At 38.2% G+C, this 15,395-nt stretch overlaps 1 protein-coding gene across 8 annotated transcripts in view; it reads left to right on the top strand.

Moving 5' to 3' along the window:
• Window positions 1-15,395, top strand: part of TRIP12 (thyroid hormone receptor interactor 12) — a 78,068-nt gene that overhangs the window by 7,849 nt on the left and 54,824 nt on the right. The gene's annotated exons all lie outside the window — the stretch shown is intronic.

Here is a 15,395-nt window from a genome sequence, read left to right as displayed (position 1 = left end):
AGCAAATATGCTTTCTTCAGATTTCTTCTATGACAACTTTTAAGTTGATATAGTCCTGCTGCATGCTTCTTATTTCTCATTTACCTCAAGTATTTGTAGACTCGCAACTGAACATAGCTGTGTTTTATACTAGACTCTTGGCAACAGGACTCTAGCTTAAAACTTTTTCCAACACTTTGTAACTAGAATTGGGAGAAGCATTGTTAAGAGAAATGCTGTTGTACGCCTCAATCTGCAAATTTAAATACTACATGGAAAGAATGGAAACTGAGCTCTCTTCAGGTTAACTGCGAAGAGGCAAGATGAATTTTGTGGAATTCAGTACGTGAAGAAGCGGCACCGCTTAAATGCTTTTCATTAAAGTTTAAATATTCAAGCACTGTGGTCACATTAGTAAGGATGGGAATTTTTCTTTTAATAGCTTGGGGGTTCTTGACATACTGCTGACACAGGACTGGAGTTGGAACAGAATGGGCACTGAAGATTGACTTAACTGTGCTGTATGCAAATGAACTCAAGTGAGCTAGAACATGAGAACTGTGTACTTGGAAACTTGAGGTCAATACAAATGTAGTAATGAGTTAATTTTTGAGAGCATGCTTAAAATAAGTGTTAAGTTTCCTATGAGACTCCACTGAAGTGACAAGCAAAGTAATCTCAGTCTGTCATTTCCAAATTAACAATGCAGTGAACACGTTTGTTGCCACTTTCAGAGGTTGTCTGGAGTAATGAAGTATATTCCATGGGTGCATCAGGTTTTTTCCCGTCACAGATTTAGCCAAAAACTGTTAACACTATTCTTCTAGTTTTACATAAAGTAGATTCCTATTAGGTAACTTATGTCAATGGATAAACTTAATGTAATTGTATCATCTGTTTTTCAAAACTCTTTACTTCATGCATTTTGTTCACATGAAGTCTGAGTTTCTATCAGATTGAGATCTTGCATTGAAATTCTGACTACGCTTCCTCCTGGCAACACCTGTAGTGTCACCAGAACCACTTTGTCAACTCCCTTGACCTGTTCTCACCAGTCTGACTGTTCTAAACTAGTGTTGCTTCTGTTTGTGGTATCTGTTTCATTGTTGCAGTTTAATAGCCACTTGAAATTACACGAAACCCTGTTAGATATCACCTGTACTATTATTGGAATTAGTTTTAATAATCCAGTGTTGGAGCACTTTAAAAATTTAATTACAAGTAAGCCAAGTTGGTTGCTGTGCATTGAAAAATTGCTTAGTGTTTTTTTTAATGCTTTTCCCCTTCAACTAAGAAATAGTTTGTTCCTTACAGGTTTTTAGATTTGCAGTATTGTTTTCCTTCAACAAAATTATGTCAGGCTATTTTGAAAGTCAGCTCAGTAAGATGGCAAATCAAAACTAGATAGCAGGTGATATTGTTAATTAATCTAACTGTTAAATTTGTATTTTGACTTTTTCTGTTCTGTAATCCATTCTGAAATCTCAGTTGTCTGGAATGTTGTTAATAACTCAGTTACAAAATCTGTTACACTTTCATAGTGTTCCTCTGTTTTTGTCTGCTAGTTCTACATGGAGCTCTTTCCAAAAAATCAAGTAGCTGGTTTGCTTTTCTGAATGTGTCAACTCCAGCATATTTAATTCCCTCCCCCTTCCCTTCCTTCCCCCCCCCCCCGCCATTTGGGAGATATCACATGCGAACATATGGGCACAGGGTGACACAGCAGTAGAAGGATCAAGCTGGATAAACAACCTCTGCATAGAGAATAAACCTATCCAAAAGTGTGGTGTATGGTTTGTGGTTTTTTATTTTTAAATCCTAGAACTTGCTGCTTACTGCAGTAACTTGCTTTGTGGAGAGCTATCTTCTGCCTCCTCCCCCCCAGCAGAAGGTGTGGGGACACATTTCTTTTTCCTTAGTTGCAACAGAGTTCCAGTGGTAGGTACCCTGGGACAGGACAAGAAAAGGTTGGCAAACTGCAGATAACACAAGTTAGATTTCTTTTACCTTCTGAGAAAGAACAGGTGTTATAACAGCAGTGGTGTTCCAGTGACTTGGCAAGAAAGGTCAAAGGTCAAAATCAAAGTGGGGGGGGTACTAGCGTTTTCTAGGAACTGAGCCTTTAAAAGTACTTTCTGTACCTGAGCTTCTCAGTCCTGAGCAACATGAGCATCTCATTTCTCTGTTGGTTAGTCTAGTAGTAGAACAGAACTTGATATTTGTTAGTTATAGGGACAGTCAAGTACCACTATCTAGATAAGGCTTAGTGAGAGAACTCAATCTCAAAAGTGTAATCTGCTGATATTGCTGGTACATCACCTAACTCTCTAATTTGCAGCCATCTAAAAAGCAGCCTAGTATGTGTGTTTGTTTTGTTTTTATACTTGCTTTTTAAATTCTGCAGTCCTCCTGGGGTTCTTAGAGCATGTTGTTTCTTGAAATTTAAGATCACCTAATTTCCAGCCTGAAAGTTTCTCATAACTGTTTTGGCTGCTAACTGTATCAATGCTATCCTCTAATTTTAAGTAATTTTCTTCTCTTGGTCTTTTACTGTTGGCACTTAGAGAAAGCATTTATAACTTTCTTGCTGCCAGGCTAAATAATGCAGGCTTTATTAGTCAACTCCTGCAAGAGCACTTTTCTGTTCTTTGAACTGGATTTCATATCTCTTGACCAAGGCCAACTGTGACGGGATAGAGTATTCCAGAGAAATACTTCTTGTACAAAAGCACTGCAGGATTCTCAGTTACTCTGTAATGCTATATAGCCCTAAGCATTGGTTATTCTGCCACTTCCCCCCAGTTCTTCTCCAGTATCATTTTTTCAGTAACTGGAACATTTAACCACTGATGTTTAAGTCAGCTGACAAAGGCTTGGCTTATAGCAAAACTTCTTTGTTTTAGTACTGAGGTATAGGATCTCCATGCTGCTTTGTTATTGTACTTCATAGCATTGCAGGTGTCTAGTATAGTTTACTGTTCCATATTTTTGACACTTACTATTTTGGAGAAGGGAAGGAGGAGAGGAAAGAGAACTTCGAAGTTTTGATAGTTTTGGAAAAAAAAAATTGTTTTGAGGGAACAGCTCTGGCTTTAGATAACCATATCACCTGAGCAATTATGTTGAAATAAGCGAGGCTGTAGCAAAAATAAAGCTTTCATCTTATTTCATCGTTTCCTTCTATGGGTAATAGTCTGTTCATCTTTAGAAATATTTTCTGCTAGACTTACAGTGATGTATTCTATTTGGATGCTACTTAGCAGCAATTGGTTGTTTAAATAAGTTTAAGTAGCCTTGGATTTAACAAAACAGAAATAAGATAATAAATGACCTCTCTTCTAGAAGCCTGGAAATAGTAGCAAGTGTACTGACTTCTGCCATCAAAAAAATCTTTCCCTTCTGGAATTTACTGATGTCACGTCATGACTGAATTAGGGTATCAAGATTTAGTTCCATCAGAAATTTAAGATTACTGCCTGCCTTCAAGTGTTACAAATGTTTAAGCACCCATAGCTTACAGAAACTGTCACTCCCAACTATTTTTCTCAGCATTGGGCCCCCGACTCCACATTCATGTAGCCGTGAATATCCAGCTATGTCTAAAAGATGGAAGTACTTTAGACAAAAATGCTCTTACTGTAGTGTTTGCTGTAGTACAGCTTTGGAACTGATGGGGAAGAAAGTTGTAGATTGGTACTTCTCATCAAGAGTGCTTGTGTTCTTTTGCTAAATTCTGGTTCAGTGAGAATGTCTATTTGCATATGTCCATAGAGTAAACAAATATAATTTCATGGTACTACTGACATAATGAAGGGAAAGGTGTACTGTCCTGTGAAAAGTATTTGAAAGAACTAGTCTTAAATCTTGGTTTCTTGGGAAAGGAGAGAGCCTTTTCCTAGAAATATTGTCAACACTAATGGGATATATATATATTTTTTTTTTAATTTTTTTTTTTCTAAGCAGAGGGACAATTCTTCCTTACTGTGTTTTTTGGATCACTTCTGATTGCAGTACTTTTAGGCTAGAAATCAGGCATTTAGATATCTAGGTGCCAGCTGAAGGCTAACAGAAGAAACACAACGCAAAAGTGTGCATAAGTGTTCATTTTTTGTACTCGTGGCTCTATCTATATTGTCACAAATGTTACAGCTGTACCATGAAAGGTAGTTGCTCCCCTGGGGATCTCCATCCCTAGTTCCCCTAAGGGAAGGTGTTCCTAAGACATTAATCTGGCATGCTTAATATGTGCTTGGAACAGCTGTAGCTGGGAATTCAGGGACCTAGAGTTCTGTGCCCATTGACTCATGAGGTCACTGAGTATGACAAGTAGAGAAGATGTAAACTGCTGTATTTCCTCTGATTCTCAGGTCATTTGTGTGAGACATGCCTGAATTGGGGCTTGTAAGCTTTGTGTGCATTATTTAACTTGTTAAAAAGGCCTACTTCAGAAGGGTTTGGTCTTTCTGTTTGCAGTATCAAAACCAGAAGGTGGCTAGTGCAAATGTAGACCTGTGGCAGCTAGAAGCAGAAGCTCAACCTATGGAATATAGTAAGTTATGTAGTATAGAATATATGTAAATGTCTAAGTTAAGTCAAGATGCATCCAAAATCAAGGTAGTTTGTTACTACTTAATAGTATTTCAGGTTATGTCAACAAACTAGAGTTTCACTTACTATTGGTTCATGTTTGCTGTGTTGCTAGGAATGTTGGTGGCCCAGCTTTGCAGTGGGAAGAATTTTAAAATACAGATTTGTGACTGGTTATCATCTAAGCTGCTTTTTTCTTTATACTTGTATAGACTGGAGTAGCATTTGTGGTGGAGGAGTGGAGGAGAAGCTGGTCCAACTTCAGGTTGCTTCAGCAGAATTTGAGAACTTTTACTGGTGACAGTGATAGGTCAAAGTGTCAGGTTTTAAATTGTCCGTATAAACTTGTACAGATACCATTTTCTATATTTTTGACCATTTGCTGAAGTCTGTGATGAATTTTAATAAGAAAATGGCCTACACAGGCATCAGATTGAACCTAATGATTGTGCTCTATACTTGTACCTTCTGAGATATTTGTCTAAGAGAAGGGGCTTGAAATAATGACTTACTCAAAGGTAGGAACTTTGGATAAGTATGTGTAGTAGTTGGAAGCTACCCTCTACCAACTACACAAGACTTTCACTTAGTTTTTGAATTGGAGAAGCTTTCCTTTCTGATTTATTTAGGTGACCACACTCACTAAGATGTCACCCAAGAAATCTAGTTCAGTTTTTAATTTCCATCAGTACTGTGGGACTCTTTGGAAGATACAGTGGAGTTCAGCTGAAAAAACTGTGTAGTGCAGACAGGTACCTGTAATGCCCTAAAGACACGCTTGTTTAGGTTTTCTCTGTCTGTGCTGGAACTTTAGTAGTAAGTTGAATCTTACGTGAAAAGTACAAGGAAGTGTAGTTGCTATTAAGTTTAGAGTGAGCAGAGTTATAAAAAAGGTGTGTTTGGCTTGGAATGTCTGTTGTACTTGAATATATACAGAATGTTTATGCCCTCTTTTAGTTAGGAAAGTATCCGTTATAAAACGCTGCTTTACCACATCTGAAATGTTTTTCTTAAAAATAAAAAAGCACCCTTGAAACTTTCAGACTATTATATACCTGTTTAATGTAATAAATATTATCATATTAGTATATGCTAATGGCATATGCTCTCCTTGATACTTGAAACTATACCACCAGACTGCTGATTTGAAAATTCAGTGTTAGAAATCTTATACCCTCCACTTCTAATTAGTCAGAATAGACATTTAATAGAAAATATTTGGAACTATTTCTTAATATATACTGCAAGTTTGCTGAGCAGTGTTTTCAAACTATTTCAGTTCTGTAGAAGGAATTTGTGTCAGACAGATGAGACTCTTTTCAAATTGTATCTATGTCTCAAAGCTGTTCTGCCAAGGAAACATTTAAATACAAAGAAAGCATACAAATAAAGTTTGAAAAACATAGAAGACCAAAGTTAGTACAGTTAACTTGCGATCTTGTGTAGCTGGTGGCCATTGGAGGTGTTAGGAGATAATTGATGGGAGAAAATATTTATTTCAAAAACTCCAAGTGGGGAAGTAGAGGTAGTAAAGATACCGTGATTACTAGAATGCTTAGTTGCTCATTAATTATATGTGGGATGGGGAGATGCATGCTCCTAGCTGAGTACCTTTGATTAGCAAAACAGATTAAGATAGGTATTTCATAGAGGCTGCAGCCTATATTTTGCATTTGATGTGATAAGATACTGTGTGAAGAGGAGGGATGAAACTGTACTCACTTCTGGGCCTACAGGTATTTTCCCTTTTCCTTCACAAGCCTGGCTATTTCATATTCTTTAAATCTTTCCCTGAAGCTAATCCATTCTCTCTGTGTGTTTTGCTCACGTGTTGTAAAGAGAGTTGTTCCGTCTTGCATGGAGATGAAGCTGCCCTCTCTGGTCAAATATACTTTTGTCTCCCTTACTAGTGCACTTTATTAAATAGCTTAAAATAAATAGTAAAGACAATAATGTGGAATAGTTCTGAAGCTATATGAGTATTTTGTGGGAAGGAAAAACAGAACAAAAAGACAAGACATCTTGCATAGGAGTTGTTAAGTGAAGTTTGCTTCCAGGTCAGTTTCATCTTAACAGTATAGGATTTTTTGCATGGTTGTAAAAATCTATTTCAGGAACACGGCAAGAGGGATGCATAGCTTTGCTCCAGAGTATTCCATCTTTGATGTACACACAAAGTCCTTCAAACAAATGCTGTGTTTGTTTCTTCTTTTGCCCACCTTATTCTCTTCCAGTCCTAGGCAAGACCAGAATCAACATGGTGTTTGAGGGTGATAGGTTGTAGGTTTGCTCATAGGGCATAATTAAGCTTTAGTGTAGAATAAAAAAATCACTTGTATAGGAGGCAGCTCCTGAATATTCTGATAGGGTCACAGAGCAAATTACAAGATCAAATGCATATCAAATCAACTACTGTAATATCTAGTTATTAAATAATAATGTTGGTCCTAAGATCAAGCTATAGAAAGCCTACAGCTCTGCTTATTTTAAGTATCTTGGAGCTGTGGAGAAACTTTGTTGTTCTGATAGGTGTTCTTTGTTACTGATGGTCTGTGAATCCTTTCAGTGCATCACAGAGCAGTAGGTTAGCTGGCAGGTAACAAAAAGCATTGAATGGTTTTAGGCAGCATCTACTGAAATATCTCCTTGCCAGGATTAAGTAGCATTTCTTCCAGCTCTGAAGCGACTGGCTATCAGCAAGGAATTCAGGCTTCGACAGACCTGGCCATGCTATGATCCTGAGGAAGAACACTGTCAACTTATTAATCTACTGAACTATAAAATATGGACATGGTTGTAGTTGTTGCTTATGCAAGGGAAGTTTGTGGGTAGCATGAGAAAGAGAAAGTAAGAGTCATTGGTGAGGCAAAGTAGGATAAAGAGCTGGTGTTACTTGCACATATGGGAAAGAAGAGAGGAATTTGGTAGACATTTTTGTCTGTATTTAAGTTTGTGATGGTGAGTTCTTGTCTAGCTTAAAATTAAGTCAGGCATCCTCCTAAAAAGCATTTGAAAGAGCTCTAATATTTAGATTTGCTCAAGTTCAGCATTTTAACACTATTCAGGTTCTTGGGACACTCATTTGTTATTCCCACACTCTGTGACCCCATGTACAATTTCTCATTCCTCGTTTTATTTGAGTACTGAAAACATGTGCATGTGTGGAGTAGACAGTCTGATCAATTAAGTGTGCCATGGTACTCTGGCTTCTGACAACTTCCATGACTCTAAAGGTTGGAACCATCCTAAAATGCAGTTGTGAAAGCTAATATTGTATGTTCTTCTGTGGAGCTACCATGAAAGAACAGCTCTGAGCACTGTGAAGTCCTGATACTATCAGTGATAGGATCTGCTTAAAGACAGCTTAATTACTACTGTGTAACTGTGTTTCTCTGGTTGTCACTTACTTTTGTTCAGCTTTATGCAGAACTTCTCTTTTGTTTCTCTATACAGATATTTGGCAGGTAGTTTGGCTCATGATTTCATACAAGGTAAATGTCTTTAATTGTGCCTATGTCAGTAATTTGGTATGTGTATTGGAGCTCAGTCTTAATTACATCATTAACAAGATATAATGTCAATGTTTAAATTGTTTTTCTTTGGTTGAGAAGATGCATCTGTGGTATGTAATTCCAAGATGCCGTTGGCTTGAGCACTACCTTAAGGTTTAGGAATCTGATGTGTTTTAATCTCTTTGTTGTTGCAGTATCCCTGTGATAGCTGAAGATCCTTATGCAGATCCAGTGCTGAGGAAGCCGGAAACTTAACCTGTTTTAATTGGATTTCTTCCTCATCAACTGCAATTAAACCATTTCCCAGATTGTATCATATGACGTAGGGATCTTGCTATGTATTAGGCCTGTGACCTTTTTTGTGTAGCGTTTGGGTAGAAGTCTGCTCAGAAGGACAGCATAACTTTCTTGAGACAGTCTAGCAAAGGAAGCCTCAACAGATCTCTGCTTGAGTCATTGCTAAATATCAGTGATTAGAAAAACAAAAGGAAAACTCCTGAGATCCTCCTAATTTGTCTAAAACTTTTCCAAAGGATATTTTGAAGATGCAAAAACTTGATAGCCATTCTAGTTAAGTAGATAACAGGTGAGCACTCCTCTAGTAATCCTCTGTCACTATTCCCCTTTCCCTGTGTGTACATGACAACTGCTTTTTTCATTTCTTCTTCCAGCAGTAACTCATGTAAGATTTAGTCTCTGAATTTCTTCATTCTAGTGTCTAATTAAAGTTCTGTTTTGTTTGCACCTCCCCAGTGAACTGTCTAAAAGACTGCAGAGATTATGTTAATTTAGATTTTGGGTTGCCAAACCATGTTTTACTAGCCATTGAGCTCTCTAGGTCTCTCTGTGAGACAGCTTAGCAAAAGTTGCTTACGAGCTTGGCAAGGCTCGGGCAACCTGCTGTGCTGAAACTTCATGGCATGTGTTGTCTAACAGGCTCTGCAGGTAGGACATGGGTATGTACCGTATCAGTATTTGTCTTGTAGTGCTGTTGCACTTGAGTTTATTTAAGGGTTGTGTGCGCCAGATGCAGGTGAATGGCAAACTGCAAATAAGACTCCATCTGGTCTATGGAGTTAGAATAGGGACAAGGCTTGGTGGTGTAGCAGTAGGTTCTGTAATAATGTTGAAGTTGAGCTGTGCAGCTTAAAGGCTGCTGGGCAGGGCAGACTTGGAGTAGGTGATAACCTTTTGAGTACTTCCTGGGTCACTGTCGTGGTTGAGACAGACAAATGGCATAGACAAAGTTCTTCCAGGATGAAAGTAGTAGATACCATTTATTGCTACAAGTGTGTTTTTATACAGTTTGACCAATTCATGTGTCTCTTCAATACTGGTTACAAATTACAGTAGTAACATCTCATTGCCTAATTTTGCTATCATCAATGTTACTCTGTTACTCCCTTCTCTCTCATGGGTACACCTTAATATCTCCAGATACTCCTTTACTCCCATCTTTCTCACGGGCAGGCCTTAGTATCTTCAAGGCTAATTTCTGTTCCCATGCCCTCCATCAGGGAATCCATGGACCCACTGTAGTCCTTCCCTGGTCACTTGCATGACAATACTGAAATCAAGCTTCTAACTTGAAATTTGCCCTAGTCACTCAACTGACTTTTTCCTCTTTACTGGCAATAAATGCCCCCTGCCCCAAGTTTGCCACATCTGTTAGCTTGGTCTTAACTTGACCACCTACCTACTAGCTTGTCTTCATTTTTGGCAGCATCACTGCTCAGTACTTCATGCAAGATTCTGTGCTTGCATTCAGGTTATCTTGCAGAAGGTAAAAGCTCCTTGTTCAAATGAATTCCCCTCTTCTGAAGAGACTGTTCTCCCTCAAGCTTGCCAGGCATCATGTTGTGTGTGGCTGGTTGTGGTGGGTTTTTTTTGTGTGTGTGTTGTTAGTGAGCAGTTGAAAATGAAGGACAGATGAGATTGTCGCTTTTGACTGTTTTTGTTGGGAGTGTGCTAAACCCAGAAGAATTTACATAAATTCACACTACAAATAGAGTTTTGGTTAGAATTTAGCTGCTGGAAAATGTCTTTCTGTGGAGATACCAGTTGCTTTTGTTTAATTTAGAAAAGGAAAGAAGTGTTATTGCCATTGTTGCTAACAAGTTGGATTCACTCTTGTATTATTAGCACCAGGTAGCAAAATTGCATATTAAGACTTTCATAGCGTAAACTTTGTCTGTCAGCTTGTCAGTAACAGTAAATTTAAGGTTCCTGTAGATGTGGTCAAGCTCTTGCTATAGTATCTGATGTGGCAGAGAAATTTTGCTGTGACACAACTGTACAAAGAATAAACTTTGAACACACCTGTTCTTTGCTTTTCTTTTTCTGATTGGTGTACTAAAAGGAAAAAATATCTGTTAACAAAAAGACACAAACTGGTTTGGTTTTCTGTGCCTAATGTTAGCTATGTCTATACATGCCAGCTCTCTACATGGTATACGAATCCTTCATGTTACTGAATTCTTTTACTGAACATAGATGGATTCTGAAGTTTCTGGGTTCTTATGCTTTTGATAATCTTTATTTGTGAGCAGAAAAGTTAGCTGCTGCAGAATTGACTAAATTACACAACACACTGTTCAGCTGCTGAAGAAACAAAACAAAACAGAGCAACTGAAGATGGGGAAATTACAGGTGTTGTAAACATGAAAATATTTTCTTCAAGTGTGGAGTCCTGGCATTCTGCCACTGAGAGAACATTCCCTTCCTTTGTTAATGAATTGAAGTCAAACCATATACTGATGGAAAACTTATTTTGAACCAGTTTGAATGTGTTACAAATGGTGACATGGAAAGGTAACCAGCTTGGTTTATTTGGAGAAGAACAACTTAATTATTTGAATTCTTTTACAAGGACAGATTCTTTGAATGAAGTTATCTGTCCTTGTAAATAGATGTACTAAGAGATTGTTTTTATTATAAACTTTGTTGCTAATTCATCAAAAAATGAGAGGAATAGTTGCTGTTGACAGCACGTTTAATTTCCAAAGATACAGAATGCTGAAATGAAATGCTTTCTATTTTTCTGAACTTCTTTTAAATTAAGATCTAATATCTGAATGACACTTGTGTACTTCTGTGAAGCGAAATGCACTCCAAAGAAAAGTGAGCACAACTTGTAATATTTCTGTCCTTGATGAACATAAGAGAAACTAAGCAGTGAGGTGGCAGAACTGAAGAGGGATGCCTCAAGACAGCATTATATTTGTTCTGTGCAGCTTCTGGCCTTCCAGAGGTAAGGAGTACAGGAGATAAAGGCTTTTAGAATTTTAACATCAGCTAGCTCCCTTAACCAGCTTTCAGGAATTTAATTAAGCTTTAGTCCTGCTCTGATTTCTCAGTGTACTAAAATAGTGATTCTTTCCTCAGTAATGAAATGGCACTGTGGATTCTTCTGTGCCATGAGCTGGAGACACTAGTTATGTAAACAGACCTGAGACACCTGAGGTCGTATTTCTATCCTGTACAACCATATACAGAATAGAACACAAGCAGCATTTTTTTCAGTTCCTTTAGACTGTCCAAATGAACCTGAATGTTCTGCTCTCTAACTTCTGCAGGTACTTTTTTTTTTTTTTTTGGCTAATTTGTGGCCCTCCCCTCCATGCACAGGTGTCCCTTGGTTCTTGAGCTGTTAAAGTTCTTGGGCAGTCAGTTGCACTGTTGACTCTTTATAAAGTCACCTGCCAGTGATAACCTGTGCTTCTCTATAGTTTTGAGTAGTGCCTCTTTTGCTATTTCTGTTTGACTTTCCACAGCCCAGAAGGACTCACTAAGGTTCTGGCTGTGGTGCATAGGCCAATCCACTGTTTTCTTTCTAAACCAATGGTGGGTGCTTGGTATCAGTCTTTATGGAACAAGGTTTAAGCTTTTTCTCAGGTCATTGAAGACAGTTTGCTTTTCTGCACCAGGCCCAGCAAAAGGTCTCTGCAGTCTCAGAATTCAACTTCAGCTGACCTGCTTGAAGCAGAGGAGGCTGTTTGGCTTCTGCAACTCAGAATATTTTCCCACTTTCACAAAACTGTTCTTATCAATACTGGAACATATGATTGTGTATATTTAGATTTTGCCTTAAACAATACTTGACCCCAGACTACATGGTATCTTGTGGTATCTTTTGCACAGATTTCTTCCAGTTCTTTCCCCAAACAGAAGTCAGTAGGTAGGGGTGCTACCTTACTGGGTTGGGGTTAGGCATCTATAACCTCTTGGATCACACAGTCCTAACAACCTGGGCCACCTTCTAGTAAGCAGTGTTGTGCATTTTTTCAGAGTTCTGAATTTTCAGTGTTTTTCTCTCCTGTGGGAACTTGTAAATCTTCAATTGGAGGCAATGAGTATTCTAACCGCCAATTACCAATGTAGTTCTCCCTAATTCTGAACCATGAGATCACAAGTGAAGATATTTTTAGCCCTTCTCCCTTTCTGTTCCATGCCAAGACTTTATCTTCCTAATCTTTGTCTATAGATCTTTATAGACATATACACATAGATGCAGTCTGGAGAGTGTTAATCTGGTGGGTACATCCTTTCAAGTTCCTAGCAACTTGTTTTACTGATTCAGGGAAGGTGGCTTTCTGCATGGCCACTGTTTCAGCTAGAAGGCTGGGCAATGTCTGAGCTTTTGAAAGACTGTGTAAGGGAGAGCTGATGTTTTCCTAATGGAGCAAGGCACAAAGGTTGCCATCATCTTCTTATGACTTTCTGTTGAAAACTCAGTGGAACAGGGGTAACTCCTGTTCCTTTACTGAATATATTTTTTTATTTTTCTCCTGTGGAATCCTTAGCTTGTGTGTATTTATGGTCTACTGGTGTTTGACAAGTTTCCTGTGGCATTCATACCTCTTTTAATATATCGGGTAATTCTGAATGGTTAAGAAATGCTTCTACTCTAATCGGAGTAGCTGAATTAAAAAGAACTATTCCATTGTAAATGAATTGAAGAGTGTGCTGAAGCTTTTTTTTTGTCAGCAGGTTGGAAAAAAAATCTGTGTCTGGTTAACGGCTTATGTATTGTCTAAAGTTACCTAGTGTGAAACTGGACATGTGAGCTAGTTCTATAATGTCTTCAGTGACTGGAATCCTTTGTTTGTAGCTTACATGCCCATTTTGCTTATTTCTTCATCTTAGTCCAGGTTACTGGATTGTGTTTTTGAGGAACCGAAGGGGAGGGAATGCTTTCTGAGCTGTGTGTGATTGCGGCGAGGAACAGGGCCAGAGTTGTTTCTCTTCTTCTTGAAGAGGTTGTCCTTGGGGGGGATGCACACCTGTACATCTACACATCTACATTTACATCTACGTATCAGGTTACTTGAGCTGACACCTAGTGCATGACCTTTTTATCAAATGCTTCGGCTAAAAATACTTTTTTCTGATAGTCTGTTACTGTCTTCTCTGCATGCCTTTACGCCTGGTGTGATATTTTGATGTAATATTTAATTTGGCATATTTTTCCCCCTTTCTTCAGAGTATCTCTCATGATTCATTTGTTTTTTTGCTATTGCTCAGAACTCAGAATATGTTTTGTTGTCATGGTTTTAATTTGTCATGTCTCAGCAGAATGAGAGTGCTCTAACGTAATCTAAGGACTTAATGTTCGACAGGAGGTTGGACCAGATGATTTTGAGAGCTCCTTTCCAACCAAGGCTATTATAACGATTCTAACTTAACTCTTATGTTCCAGTTGAACGCTGCATCAAAAAGGCATCAGATCTGAAGAGTTTGCTTCTGTATGCTGTTAAACTCTGTTAAACTCCCATCAATTATTAATGTCTTCTAAGAGAACTGACAAAAGTGATACAGCTATTTAAGTTTGTAGAAATTCTGTGGTGAAGGAGGTGTAGAAATATGTTTCTTTACCACCTAACGTGCTTGTTTTAAGAAACTTCCTTGATACCTGCTTTTCTGTCTTCCCAGCAGTGATGTAATATTACAATACTAGGAGGCTATAAAATCTTGTTTGTCCTGAAGACTTCTGTGTGTACCTAATTTGCTCTAGTTAGCATGTATTTCTGTCTGTAGCTTTTAAACATTTTTTTTTCTTTAGCCTTGGAGGGAGAGAATACAAGAAGAATACAGTCCAGCTTGATGTATGATTTGGTAAAATCTTGTATGGTTTCTGTATAAAAAGAAGTTAATCTGATAAGTCACCATGTGATTTTTACATCATTAGATGCAGTGCAGCAGGTAAGCCTCAGTGTACTGTAGCATCTTTACATCATGTTGACAACTTACGGCCATTAATGGGAAGAAGGTAGAGATGGAAGCAGATAAGAAAATAAGTGGTAACTTGCGCTATGTTGGAAGAAGAAAAGCTTGTCATTCCTTAAGGCTAATGCTTTCATGCAGCTGAATAACCCAGGATTTGCATGAACACAACTGAAATCTGTCTGCCTTGCAGCATCTTGCAGCTCATCGGACAATATATTTTTCCTTGTTTGTGTGTCGAAATTTGCTGTTGAGAAGAAGAGGGGGGAGGGATGATGAGAGTTTGGGAGATCTTACAGAAAAGTTTGTAAAACTTGAGTAATTGTTGTACCCATTCCCTGAATTATTCCATGAACTATTTCTACAAGCAGAAGGAATGAGAGGCTGCTGAACTGAAAATACAAGCTTCTGCCTGCATGGAGCTTTGACATGGAATTTATGTTTGGAGGTGGGGACTGCAGTGGAACTGGGGAACTGGGCAGAGTGGATAACGATTGAGTTTAGAGAGTATACTAAAAACTACTGTATCAAAATCAGCCACATGAGACTCAGTTAAAAGCAACTAGCTGAACTAAAAAGTCATCTTAATAATGAATTTCTGAGTCAGCTGGTGAAGTAGTAGAAGTGATGGAGAGCTTGCAAGTGCTTGCTTGCAAGGCAAGAAAATAGGTGTGTATGTTTGCAGGTAAATGAGGATGACCTTGTGAGCAGTGAGCAAAAATGAGGTGCAGCTATGAGATCAGTTTAAAATGAAGTAATGTAGGTCCAAACCAAATCGGTAGTTACTGAACCATATGCAGTAGGTTCTGTAGTTTAGTTGAAATTTAATTATCGACTCTTAAATGTGTTGTATGCTTGTGTATTTAACTGACTAGATTTGTCACAGCTATCAAGTAAATTAATGTTACCTGCATTGCAATGAAGAAATACAAATTTGAAGTCTTAAACTTAGTGTTTTACAATAAGTACACTGCACTCTGGGTTCTGGCTGGCAAGATGTTCAGCTTACTGGAAGAAAATGTTCTGAATTTACAAGGCATATAAACATCCTTCTGTCTCTTGCTTCTTCCCCCTTTTTGCCTAATACTGACTTCA

The sequence above is a fragment of the Nesoenas mayeri genome (assembly GCF_963082525.1).
Source record: "Nesoenas mayeri genome assembly, chromosome: 9".
NCBI classification, from domain to species: domain Eukaryota; kingdom Metazoa; phylum Chordata; class Aves; order Columbiformes; family Columbidae; genus Nesoenas; species Nesoenas mayeri.
The sequence above is the reverse complement of the archived record's forward strand: the minus strand, read 5'-3'. Positions and strand labels throughout refer to the sequence as shown.